Source organism: Ochotona princeps, chromosome 10 (assembly GCF_030435755.1).
Source record: "Ochotona princeps isolate mOchPri1 chromosome 10, mOchPri1.hap1, whole genome shotgun sequence".
Taxonomy (NCBI): domain Eukaryota; kingdom Metazoa; phylum Chordata; class Mammalia; order Lagomorpha; family Ochotonidae; genus Ochotona; species Ochotona princeps.
Genome location: NC_080841.1, coordinates 29,059,695 through 29,071,526, shown reverse-complemented (window position 1 = coordinate 29,071,526; position 11,832 = coordinate 29,059,695). Strand labels below are relative to the sequence as shown.

Below are 11,832 nucleotides of genomic sequence, written 5' to 3'. Positions count from 1 at the left end.
ATATGGTCTCCTTCTTCACTTCATTAGCTGTCTTCTGCTTTCAACACATAGCTGAATGTTTAGCCACATTTCATTTTCATCTTCAAATCATACATGCCCACTCACTCTCCAAGGATAGTAAATTCCTTGCTCTTGCTGCTTTTTTTTTTTTTTCCCACCCTCCTACTTCCAGTTCTTGCTTAATGCTGTGAGCTGCCTGCACTTTACTTGTGCTTTCGGTAGCTCAATTCAAAAAGCCCCTCAACTCAGCTTCCACCCTCTAAATTCTCCATGCCAAAACAAAGCAAAACAAATTAAATATCCTTAGGGTATTAGTGCCTCTCACAGTGAGCTCTTCAGTTCACTTTCCCTTTGTCCTAAAACTTCTTCAGGCAACAGTTGAACTGCACTGTCAGTTATGCTCTGCTTAAGATCTGCTCTGTTTCTAAAGTTCTTCTTTCTCAGTTCTCTCCACATTTCTCTGATTATCTGTCTACAAACCTTCCTTCTACAAGTGCCAGGAGGATGTGACCATTTCCTGGAGTTATTATCTGAAGTATTTTTCTTGGTAGGTCGCTTCAATTATTTTTTTTTCTTCTGCAGATTGAGGTTTGAAGTAAGATACTTCAAAAGTCTGTTCCTGTTATGAATTATTATCTTTATTGTATGAATTGTAAGAATTACAGTTAGATTAAGGAAATATGCTCAAGAAGAACAGTTACATCAATAGTCAAATTTCACACACTGCTTGCAATCAGTCAGGTAACCAGCAATTGCAATCACTGTCTGGAATAAGGCACTACATATCCAAGCAAATAAAGAAGAATAGAATTGCTCATTTTTACTTATCCAGGAACTAGTCATAGAATGCCCACTCTCTATGTCAAAATCATGCTAACTATATACAGGCAATCAGTCCCAAATCTTCACAATACTCTGGATGGAAAGATTAGTACTTTCATTTTGCTAAAAATTAAACTGACATACAGACAAGCACCCGCCACCTGTACACTCAATCGGTAGATCTTAGGCTAAGACCAAAGAATCTGTGTTTCTTTCCATGCTTTGTAGTGATTTGTCCATTTACTAACTTTGCCTCTCTATACCCACTCTCCAGGCAGTGTGGTCTATGTACCTACTGAATGAAATCCTCTGGTGATCAACATGCCTTTAGAGGAAATAGCAGGCAAGGGGCTTCCTGTATGCTGGAAACCAGAGAGGGCATGGCAGAGAGCTATATATTCTCAGTCAGGCACTTCATACAATCCCGATAAAAGGCCATGAAAGCCAGAAACTTCAGGCAGCCCCAAAGATGCAGGGAATACTTATTTTTAATTTAATTTTATGCCCTGTGGCCTCTTTTTGAGAACTCTACTCCTCTGGCCCTTATGAGGAGCTAGTATAATAATTTAACTGTATGTCAATTAACTTGGGAAAATAGAGGTAACAAGAAATAAATAACCATGAGATGTCAGCATAAAAAATGGGATTTAAAATGTTTTTTTTAACACATGCTATAACATTGAGAAAGCAATCTGTACTTACTATGGAAACTCCTGATAGGCCTCAAAGTCAGGATGTTTAGAAAAAGATTAAATAGGCATTTGGAGAAAAGAAAAGTTATTCATATTTTCCTTTCTTCGGGCAGAATGAACACAAATCAGAGGCTCAGAAACATATTTCAGATGTATTTTTATCTTTTCAATCTGTAGATTGCTTTAGAATTCCGAAGCCAAAAGAATCCATGGTTTTTTCTACTTTCCCTAGTGAATTGTAGGTGAGGGTGAAGTTTTGTCTAGTGATTAAGATTCAAGTTAGGATGCCCAAGTCCTGCCTTGTAGTGCCCATGCTCAACAATTGGCCCCAGTTCCTCATTCCAGCTTCCTACTAATGCAAACCCTGGGAGGCAGTGATGATGGCTTAAGTAATTGGGTTCCTGCCCCCAACCTGAAAGATCTGGATGGAACTGCTTGCTCCTGCCTTTGCCTGCCTCCTAGCTGTTGTGAGCCTCTGGCGGAATGAACTAACACGCTTTCTCTCCTTTTTTCTTTCACTCTCTCATGCAAACACACACACAACTCTGTGTGTGAGACACTGTCTCATAGTAAAACAAACTGTTAGGGGGAAGTGCCTTTTCATTTTTTATAAAGATTTATTTATTTATTACTTGAATTACACAGAGAGAGAAAGGCAGAGAGAGAGAGAGATCTTTTATCCAGTGGTTCACTCCCTAAATGACTGCAATAGCCACAGCTGAGCAAGCCTGAAGCTGGGAACCAGGAGTTCTTTCCAAGTGTCCCAAATGGGTATAGGAGCCCAATCACTTGGCCATCCTCCACGGCTTTCCCAAGCCAAAAGCAGAGCTTGATAAAAAATGGAGCAGTGAGGGCCCGGTGCAATAGCGTAATGGTTAAGGTCCTCGCCTTGAACGCACCAGGATGCCACATGGGCACCGGTTCTAATCCCGGCAGCTCCACTTCCCATCCAGCTCCCTGCTTGTGGCCTGGAAAAGCAGTCGAGGACGGCCCAATGCTTTGGGACCCTGCACCCGCGTGGGAGACCAGGAAGAAGTTCCTGGTTCCCGGCTTCGGATCGGCAGAGCACTGGCCGTTGCGGCTCACTTGGGGAGTGAATCATCGGATGGAAGATCTTCCTCTCTGTCTCTCCTCCTCTTTGTATATCTGACTTTATAATAAAATAAATAAATCTTACATAAAAAAAAGAAATTGGAGATTTCTGGAGCTGTCACCGTTTTTTCCCTCAGTTTCTCTACTCTTTGCCTTCTCTTTCCCCCAAATAAATACAATAAAAACAAAATGGGGGAACCCCGAAAAAACCCTGTCATCTTAGTGCTCCTTCTGCCTTCCTGCCTTTTCTTTCACTTGCTATTTCTTCCTGACAGTTGTGGGATGGGAGGTGGAAAAAGAAGCTTGACCTTTAGAGAAAGCAGCCATCTGCCAGAAAGGATTAAAGCATTCAGTGGTACAATATATTGGGCAGCCCTGATGTATAGAATGCCTAGACTCCAACTTCCCTGGCCCATAGACTGGAGGACTCAAGAATTTTGTAAGAGATTGGGTTAGAGCAACTCTAAAGCTATTCTGTTCTCTGTAGAACATAGAGAAGATACTAGTTGCTGTTATAAAGCCGATTTAAAGTTGAGAATGGTAGCTCACAGAGTCCTGTTTTCGTACTTCCTGGGAACAGGAATTGCAAATGAAGGTGGCTGGGAGTTCCCTGTGGATTAGTGTGTTCCTGTGAAAGGTGACACGGTTACTCCCTCACCCACACTTGATGCCCTGTGCATTGGCAAGTGAACGAAATACAGCTATTGCTCTCTGGTGGATTACTTCCTGATCCCATCTGTTTCTCTGCATTCTAATTTTTTGTGATCTGGAAATGTGTGTCATCAATAACATTCCTACCGGAACTAAGATTTTTACTCAATTCTTTTAGGGATTTTTGTCTTATCTGATGAACATCTTGAACTAAATTGATCTCTTCTGACCTGACTTGAATGTGTTTGAGCACCTACTGTGTGCCAGAGTGGTATTATGGGCTTAACATTTATCATCTGCAAAGGTCAAGAATGTACAAATACAGTGAAATACTCAGCATGCACACTTAAAGTAACCCAGAGACAGACTGCCCAGGCAAGAATGAATGATTGCTTTATTCACTGCATGAACTAAAGACACCATGGAAAACTCTCCCAAAGCGAGAAATCTGGGAAGACTCTGGCCACTTTCACAAGCACTTGTAGAAAGGTGCTCTCCTACTGCTGCTCCCCATCCAAGTGAGAATCAGGACAGCAATTCCTTGCAGAGCACATCCACCCAGAGATGAACTCATTGACTTTGAGGTGGAGGTCTTTGATAATATGCCTTTCTGAAGACAACTGATTACCAGCATCAGTCAGGTGCTGGGAAACAAACATTGGACAGCCTGCCTGTCAGGGAGATTAACACAAGGAAATGCATGAGTCTTTTAGCATTAGAAGGAAAAAGCCAGAAGAGAAAAGGAAGATATTCTGTTGGAAGTAAATAAGGAGACAAAATTTCCTAAACATGGAAAATAATCTTACATGTGATTTTTCTTTAAGTTTTTTTAAATTATTTTACTTGAGATAGAGAGAGAGAAATACTTCACTGGTCTACTTCCTAAATACCTGGGGACCAGGAACTCAATCCATTATTTTTTTTCTTTACAGTGCCCGGAACAGACTAAGACATCAAGTTTAAGAAAAGTGTTCATTCATCCATTCACCCAAATGAAGCTCACTAAGCTCACACTAAGGCTAGCTCCTGGGCCAGGTGCTGGGGGTAGGAAGACAAGTAAGACATTGCCTTGATAATATAAGTGTCAGTGACTTTTCCTGGAATTCTTTGTTCCAACACACAACAGCTACTAGACTACTGACACAATTGAGAGCATTAGTTAGGATGATTCTGAAAATATTGTCATGGTTTTCACTTGGTGCCTGATATAGAGGAAGCAGGTATGAGAGTGAAAAGGTTTGCAGACATAATAGACTTGGAGAAAATCAGGAGAAACAGGGGAGGAAACTGCAAATGCTTACGAAAATGCAATTAAAAATATCCTGGGTGTCTGGAGCCTGAGGGGATGTGATAGAAATTTATAAAATCACGAAGAAAGCAAATCAAATAACCCACAATAGTTAAAAGCAGATGCTCTGGTACCAGATTGTCTGGTTCCAAAGGCTGACGGGGCTGCTTCTGGCTGTGTGATCTGGGCAAATTCCTGAACCTGTCTGTATTGCTGTTCCTTCATCTTTAAGTTCCTGCTAATAAAAGTGCGTAGTTACAGCTTCCACGTCCATGTGAAGGTTCAGATGATTTTATGCATGCAGATCATAGCAGTGCTAAGGCCAGTAGTGCATGGTACCTATAACCTCCATCCCCCAATTTTAGATTTTTAAACTCAGCTCAGAAAATATTGAATCATCAAGACACACACACACACAAAGGCACATTATGAAGCCATTGGTTAGCTGAGAACTTGTTTAAATAGGAGCAGCACAATCTGAACCAATTAGGAGTGACTGAGGTTTGGTTGATGGCTTAGTGTTAGAATGAAGCAAGTCCTGAGAGAGTCTGCCTTCCTTGCAGCCCAGCATCCCTCATGCACCTTGATAACACAGCCTCTGGGGCTGAGAGACTGCCACCCTGACATTATTCCTTGGTGGCAGAAAATGATGGCTCAGCTTGGCTGAGGGGAAAATGTTAACAGTGTCCGACGTAGAAACACATGATAAGAATAGACATCTGTCACGCTGGAGGGTGTTGTTGGAGACACAGGCCAGTGAGTTTTCTTTTTGTTGTTTTTGTAAGAAAATGAGTGTGTGTCCATATGCATGGACCTGTCAATATCTTCATATGACAGGGAGAAGTGTGTGTTTGTGAGGGCACAATGGGAAGGGGGCAGAAGTTTGGCTGCGTGGAAATGAAGTTTTTCATCCCTTCCTTGGGAAAAGGAGCATATTTGTTCTATTAGCCAGTCCATTACTTCTGTGTGGCCAGGGAGAACTGGCATGGGCTTGGAAAGAATGGCACATTATGGCACAGTAGCCTAGCTGCTGATTACAGCACCTTCATTTCATATCAGAGTGCTGGATTGAATGTATCAGCTAATGCACCTTGGAAAGCAACAGAAGTGACCCAAATACTTGGTCCCCAACTACTCATTTGGGAAACGTGGGTGGAGTTCCTGGCTCCTGGTTTCAGCCTATTCCAGCCGTAAAGGTTGAGGTCATTTGGGGCAGTGAACCGAAGCATAGAAGATCTCTTTCTCTGTCTTTCCTCCACTCTGTCACTCTGCCTTTTCAAATAAATTCAAATAAGTATTAAAACACAAAAGCTCTGACGGGCCCAGCGTGGTGGCCTAGCAGCGAAAGTCCTTGTCTTGAACACGCTGGGATCCCATATGGGCACCGGTTCTAATTCCGGTGGCTCTGCTTTTCATCCACCTCCCTGCTTGTGGCCTGAGAAAGCAATCAAGGATGGCCCAAAGCTTTGGGACCCTACACTCACATGGGAGACCCGGAAAGAAGCTCCTGGTTCCTGGCTTTGGATCGGTGCAGCACCAGCTGTTGCGGTCACTTGGGGAGTGAATCATCGGATGGAAGATCATCCTCTCTGTGTCTCCTCCTCTCTGTGTATCCGACTTTGTAATAAAAATAAATAAATCTTACATTAAAAAAAACATAAAAGCTCTGAGACCCAGTTTTGAGGCCAAGTATGGCTTTGCCCTTACCATTGCGATTGTGGTAAGATAACGAACCAGGATAAAAAAAAAAAAAAATCCCAAACAGAATAACAGAAACTTAGACAAGAAACAGAAAACTTAGACCTTTCTGCAAAGGACATTTTACTTTGGCTTCTCATGAAGAAAATATGACATATGTGTCTATATATTCATCAGGTGTAGATGGTAGGAGGGGGTGGAAATGTGGTTAGAGAGCTCTACCCCCTTATCTCTGCTCCTCCTCAGTCACTCCCACTTACTCTGCTATTCTGCGATCCTCTGTGTCACCCTAACACAATGTAACAACTGGCCTAGAAAGGCTACATTTTTGTTTCATTTTCTTTGAGAGGTGGAGAGGCAACAATACATACACTGAGATCCTTTATCTGTCCACCTGCTCCACAAATGCTTATAATACATAGGGCTGGGCTAGGTCATTGCCAGGAGCCACAAATTCAGTATGGGTCCCCTATGTGACAGAGACTGAAGCACTCGAACCATCATCCACTGCCTCCCTGGGTCAGAAGCAGAGGAGCTGACACTTGAACCATCATGAGTCGATGAAAGTTATCTAATAGCCATATTCTAAATAAAAGTAGGTAAATTAATTTAATAACATTTGAGTTAACCTAAATTATGAGCCAGTCAAAATGTAACTAATATGAAAGTAAAACTGTAGTAGAGTAGTTCTTCTTCATCCTTGGTTTCACTTTCTGTAGTTTCAATTAACGGTGGTCAACCATGGTATAAGAATATTAAAAGTAAAATTCCAGAAATAAATAGTTAGTAAGTTTTAAATAACTTCTGTTATAGTAAATTGTTGTAATTGTTCTTTGTTCTTTTTGATAATTAATCTTTATATGAGGTATGCATGTGTAGGAAAAATGTGTGATTTCTGCTGGTTGCAGAACATCTTGGAACATATCTCCTATTAATAAGGGAGTAATGGGGACTGAATTTTATATATTTATATTAATTTTTCAAAGCTCAATGTGAACTTTCAGCATACAGCACCTCTTAGTTCAGACTGGCACATGTCAAGTATTCAATAGCTACATGTCATAAATGGCCCCATAGAGAAAACAGAGAGAAGAGCAAATGACTCAGGGCTGCTCCCTGGGTCCCGGATGCACTCTTTAGTAAAAGCCTCGTAGACTCATGAAGCGTGACATCATACAGCATTGCTGTCTCCACCACTGCAATGTTCACCGTCTTCATCCATTTGTGTTGCTATAACCATGTACATGAGACTAGGTGCTTGATAAAGAACAGAAATTTCACACAGCTCTAAAGGTTGAGAAGTTCAAGATCAAAGCACCAGTAGACTTGGTGTCTGTCGAGGGCCCAGTCTCTGCTTCCACAATGACGTTTTATTTGTGTTCTCTGGGGTGAGAGGGAGGGGGACATACGGTCCCTGAGGCTTCACACGGTGGAAGGACAGGAAGGCAACATGTGCACCTGCTCAGGTCCTTGGATTAGGGCCACATCCTAGCTTCCACCCTAGGGTTCCACCCCTTAAAAGCCCGGCGTCTTTAATACTGTCACATTGACAATTTTCAGCATGTGAATCTTAGGGGACACATTTAGGTCACAGCTGCCACCTCCTGCAGATCACCTCAGGTGTTCCCTGGGCCTGGATGCTATATTGCAAGATATTCCATTCAGCTGGCCTTGAAGACCTCTGTTGTTTAACATCCCACTTTTTTATTCCTTAGCTCATTCCCCACTTTCCACTCATTTACTATCATAATTATGCTGGCATTTGTTATAATTTTATCCTGTACTTTCATTCAAGGACCTGCAGGACCATTTCCTTAAAGATTTTTGTGGAAGATTCTACCTCGTCTGCCATTATTCCACATGCTTAGCCAACTGCACAAAAAGTAACTTCTTGAGTCCAGTTCTGCACACAGCCCATAGCACATCTTTTATGTTGGCATAAATTTCATGTTTTAGGTTTTAACGCATAGCACTGAAACACTCAATGCTTTAATATTTAAGGAACAAAGCTCTGACTAGCTTGATAGGATGAAGATATTTCACTCTCTGACTTCACTACCATTGAACATGAAGGTTCTGGCAGGTGGGTAAGGGTCAGACACACAGCTGCTGGTGGACTGGCATTACAAATTCCAGTCTCAGGGCAGTGTTCAGGTGGCATTTTCACATCATTACTCAAAGGAACAATATCACGCCTACATAGAAGTAACTGGAAGCAGCTCTGTACTGAGATTTTTTTCTACTGTTATGGGGTACGAGCGAGATAACACCAGACAAGTTTAAGGTTGATTAAGGAGTGTTTATTAACCAAGCTTGGTGATAATAGAGCACACTAGAAATAGCAAATCACAAGTCCATGTGGCAATCCAACCAATCATAATCCAACCAAACATAATCCCAAAAGGAACAAATGGTCATTACCCTTAAGTCCATCCGTTAAGCTGAAGATCTATGTCCCGGCTTCCCCAATAATATAAGCTATCCTAAGAGACATGCAACAAATAACCTGGACACACTTACAAAGCTGCAGACATTCACCTTTCCCTGGCTTCTCTGCCCACATTCCATCACTGCTAGGCTCCACCTCTGCTGGAACTCCTGATAGTACACAAACCAGAAACAACATTACGATATCCATTGTCCCATCTAAGCACTACACAGGGACCATGCTCAGGGGATTACCCGTCCTGGGTCAGCCAAGAGTTGAGGTACCAGAGGTGCAAACGTAATGGAAGCACCTGACCACAAAGAGAGTGAGCCCCTGCTTCACAGGCCTTTTAAAGGGGTTTGTGAGGGGAGTGGTTACACAACAATACAATATTGTCCCCTCTCAGTTGATAGGTGTGTCACAGGTGGGCAGGAGCAAATACCTAGGTGGTGGTGGTGGTGGAAGTGGTTGAGGATGGAATTAACATTCCATTGCTGTTAGGACCCACCTTCAGGACAGACGGTGGGGGACACAGCCACATTTCATTTGCCCACTGTCAGTGGGTGCTGGCTATCGCTGGCTGCACCCCATAACATTCTCCACTTCTAACACCTAAGTCAAATCATTGACTCGGTCACGTATAACACTACTGCTCTATATTCTGAAAATAAATTCTTAGAAGTGGTTAATTTTAGAACAATACATCTGTTTAATGATTTGGTCATTATCCCATGTTTTAGATTTAAAAACGGGGAATTTTCCAATCTTAATTTTCATCTGGATGGTTTCTTGGATTCCTAAGTCAACTGGATTATAATAACTCACTGATTTGAAACTATAATCATCATCTCATGAAGGCAATTGTCTCTTTTCGTGATTACTTTGTTCTTTCGGGTCTGTGGGAAGGCTATTAACTTTTTTTTTCCTGTGAAATTGCATAAATCCCCATGTTGGACTTAGAGGTTGAGGTGTTAGCAATGAATTCATTATACACAACTCCTAAGTGCGCTTAGAGGCACGCCATTCCCCTAAGCCAGTGCAGTGTTTTCCTCCTGAGTGCCTTTTGTAGCAACTGTGCTTTCTTCACACAGGTGCTTGCATGGGTACCTTTCCGTTCACTTCTGCACTAAGGTATTGCTATACATGCTAAACAAATGAACACCACTACCTCCAGTGAACTCCAAGAAGAGGGAAGATCTGATTTCTATGGAGATTGCTTACAAACCACCTTTCCTGGCCATGATCCGCTGATCTTCAAAGGGCTCAGAACCCAAGGGGGTGGATGCCTTAGGCACTCCTGAGTCAACAAGAGGGGGAGTGCATGCAGTGTGCAGGTGTCTGAGTACAGGGGTGGCCTACACACAACCCCCTCCTATGTAAGAGGACTGAACCCTGGAGGAGTGATGCTTGTTGAAACTTCAGGGTGAGAAGTTGGACTGTGGAAGGCAGAGAAACTTAAGTGTGAGAAGTTGGACTATTTCAGGGAAACAGGCAGAGGGAAGCTTCTCTCAACAGTGTATTGGCATGGTTGGCCAGCCAGCTAGCTGTGCCTCGACCCCTCCTGGGTTCAGACCCGCACTGGAACTAGTATGCCTTACTACTTAGTTTATTTATTATGGTTAATAAATAAATATCTGGGGTCTGACATTGGCCTCCAGACACCTCCAGTCTGGTGTGGGGGGAGAATATGAAAATCTATCAATCACAGGCAAACATTCCAAAGTGTTCTTAGTGCTTTACTCCGTTGTCATTATTGCCCTTCCTCCCCAAGAGAGGGGAGGGCATAAAAGCCCCATTTCTCTAGGATTCTTTGTTGTAGTATCTCCACAGTTCCTCTGGGCTTTTCCAGTCCTTTTTGTCAGCCAGGGCAACTTTCCTGAAATTTTCTTGATATTTTCCCGAGGCGGCGACCAGCGGTTTGCCCCGGCCCCTACTCTTCTCCCCGGGACCCCCACACCGGCCAGCCACTCTCCTGCCAGCGGTCAAAGCTGGGGGCACTGGCGGGGGCAGCGCGGGTTCTAGGGCGCTCCTCCGGCTCCATTCCGCTAGCCTAGCGAAGCCGGGCTCAGGTTCCTTTCGGCCGGCGGCCGTTGTTCCAGGAGCGCCGGGCTGGCGGTCCTCGGCTTGCCGGGGACCGTGCAGCATGGAGGGACGGCGGCCGAGGCCCGCGAGGCGGGCGGGCTGCGGGGATCCGGCGCGCCGCGCGGGTCTCGGGGTGGCAGGCGCCTGCGGCGGGGTTCCGGGCCGGGAGCCGAAGTGCTGCGGACCCCGGGGCGGCTGACCCTGGGGGTCGGCACCGGTGTCGCGGCTCCGAGGCGCCAGCGCCCGATCGTACCAGGCGTGGCCCCAGGCCCCCGCCTCCTCCGAGCAGTCCTCCGAGGCGCCACCTGTGCACTCAGGGTCCAGCCCGGGGACCCAGGCCGGCGACGGTGGGGGCGTGACCGGGTCGCGGACAGGGGAGCAGAGGAGGGCAGCGCGTTGCCTCTGCGCGGGGTGCCAGTGGGGCCTCCGGTGGGGCAGCGACATCTGCGGGTGCTCACCGGCGGCGCGGGGCCGAGCGGGGCTGCCCGCGGGAGCGGCCGGGCCGGCCTCCCAGTCAGCGGGGTACGGGGGGGAGCTGACGGCTCCTGAGCCCCGGGGTCCCCTCGCTGCCCGCCCTCTGAGGGAGGCTGGGCGTCGTCGGTGAAGGCCGGGGAGGGTCTGTCAGGTCACCGCCAGAGGCTCCCTGTCTCAGGTAGAGACGCAGATGGGTGGTGGTCCCAGACCTCTTTTAGAAAGTTCCTCGGGCACTTTGGAGCGTCGGTCCTGAGGCGGAGGAAGGGAGAGGCCGGTGGGTCGTGCCTCAGCCTAAGGGGCGCTTGGCCGGAGGCTCCAGTCCAAGGCGAAGAGCCGGGCTCAGCCCGAGCGGCCTGAGCGGCTCATTGACAATTCGGTCCCGGAAAGGGTTAAGGCGGCCGGCCCGGCCGGTTTACATGTAAATAGAGAGCAGCTGCTCCGCGCGGGCCCCGGCCGGCTCTTTGAAGTTTTTGATTGGTTGCCAATGACATCACCGCCCGTGTTGGATCACAGAGGCCCGGGAGCCTGGTCGGAGAAACCCGCCCTGACGAGGCAGGACCACGCCTCCAGCCCCGCCCCCAGCGGCCGCCCATAGGCCGCGGACC

General features: G+C 45.7%; 1 protein-coding gene across 1 annotated transcript in view; it reads left to right on the top strand.

The window, feature by feature from the left end:
* The first annotated feature begins 416 nt into the window (after nucleotides 1–416).
* Nucleotides 417–11,832, top strand: part of DUSP10 (dual specificity phosphatase 10) — a 56,431-nt gene continuing 45,015 nt past the window's right edge. Inside the window, exon 1 of the mRNA XM_058669198.1 lies at nucleotides 417–547. The gene's annotated coding sequence lies outside the window, so the exon portion shown is untranslated. The remainder of the gene's footprint in view (nucleotides 548–11,832) is intronic.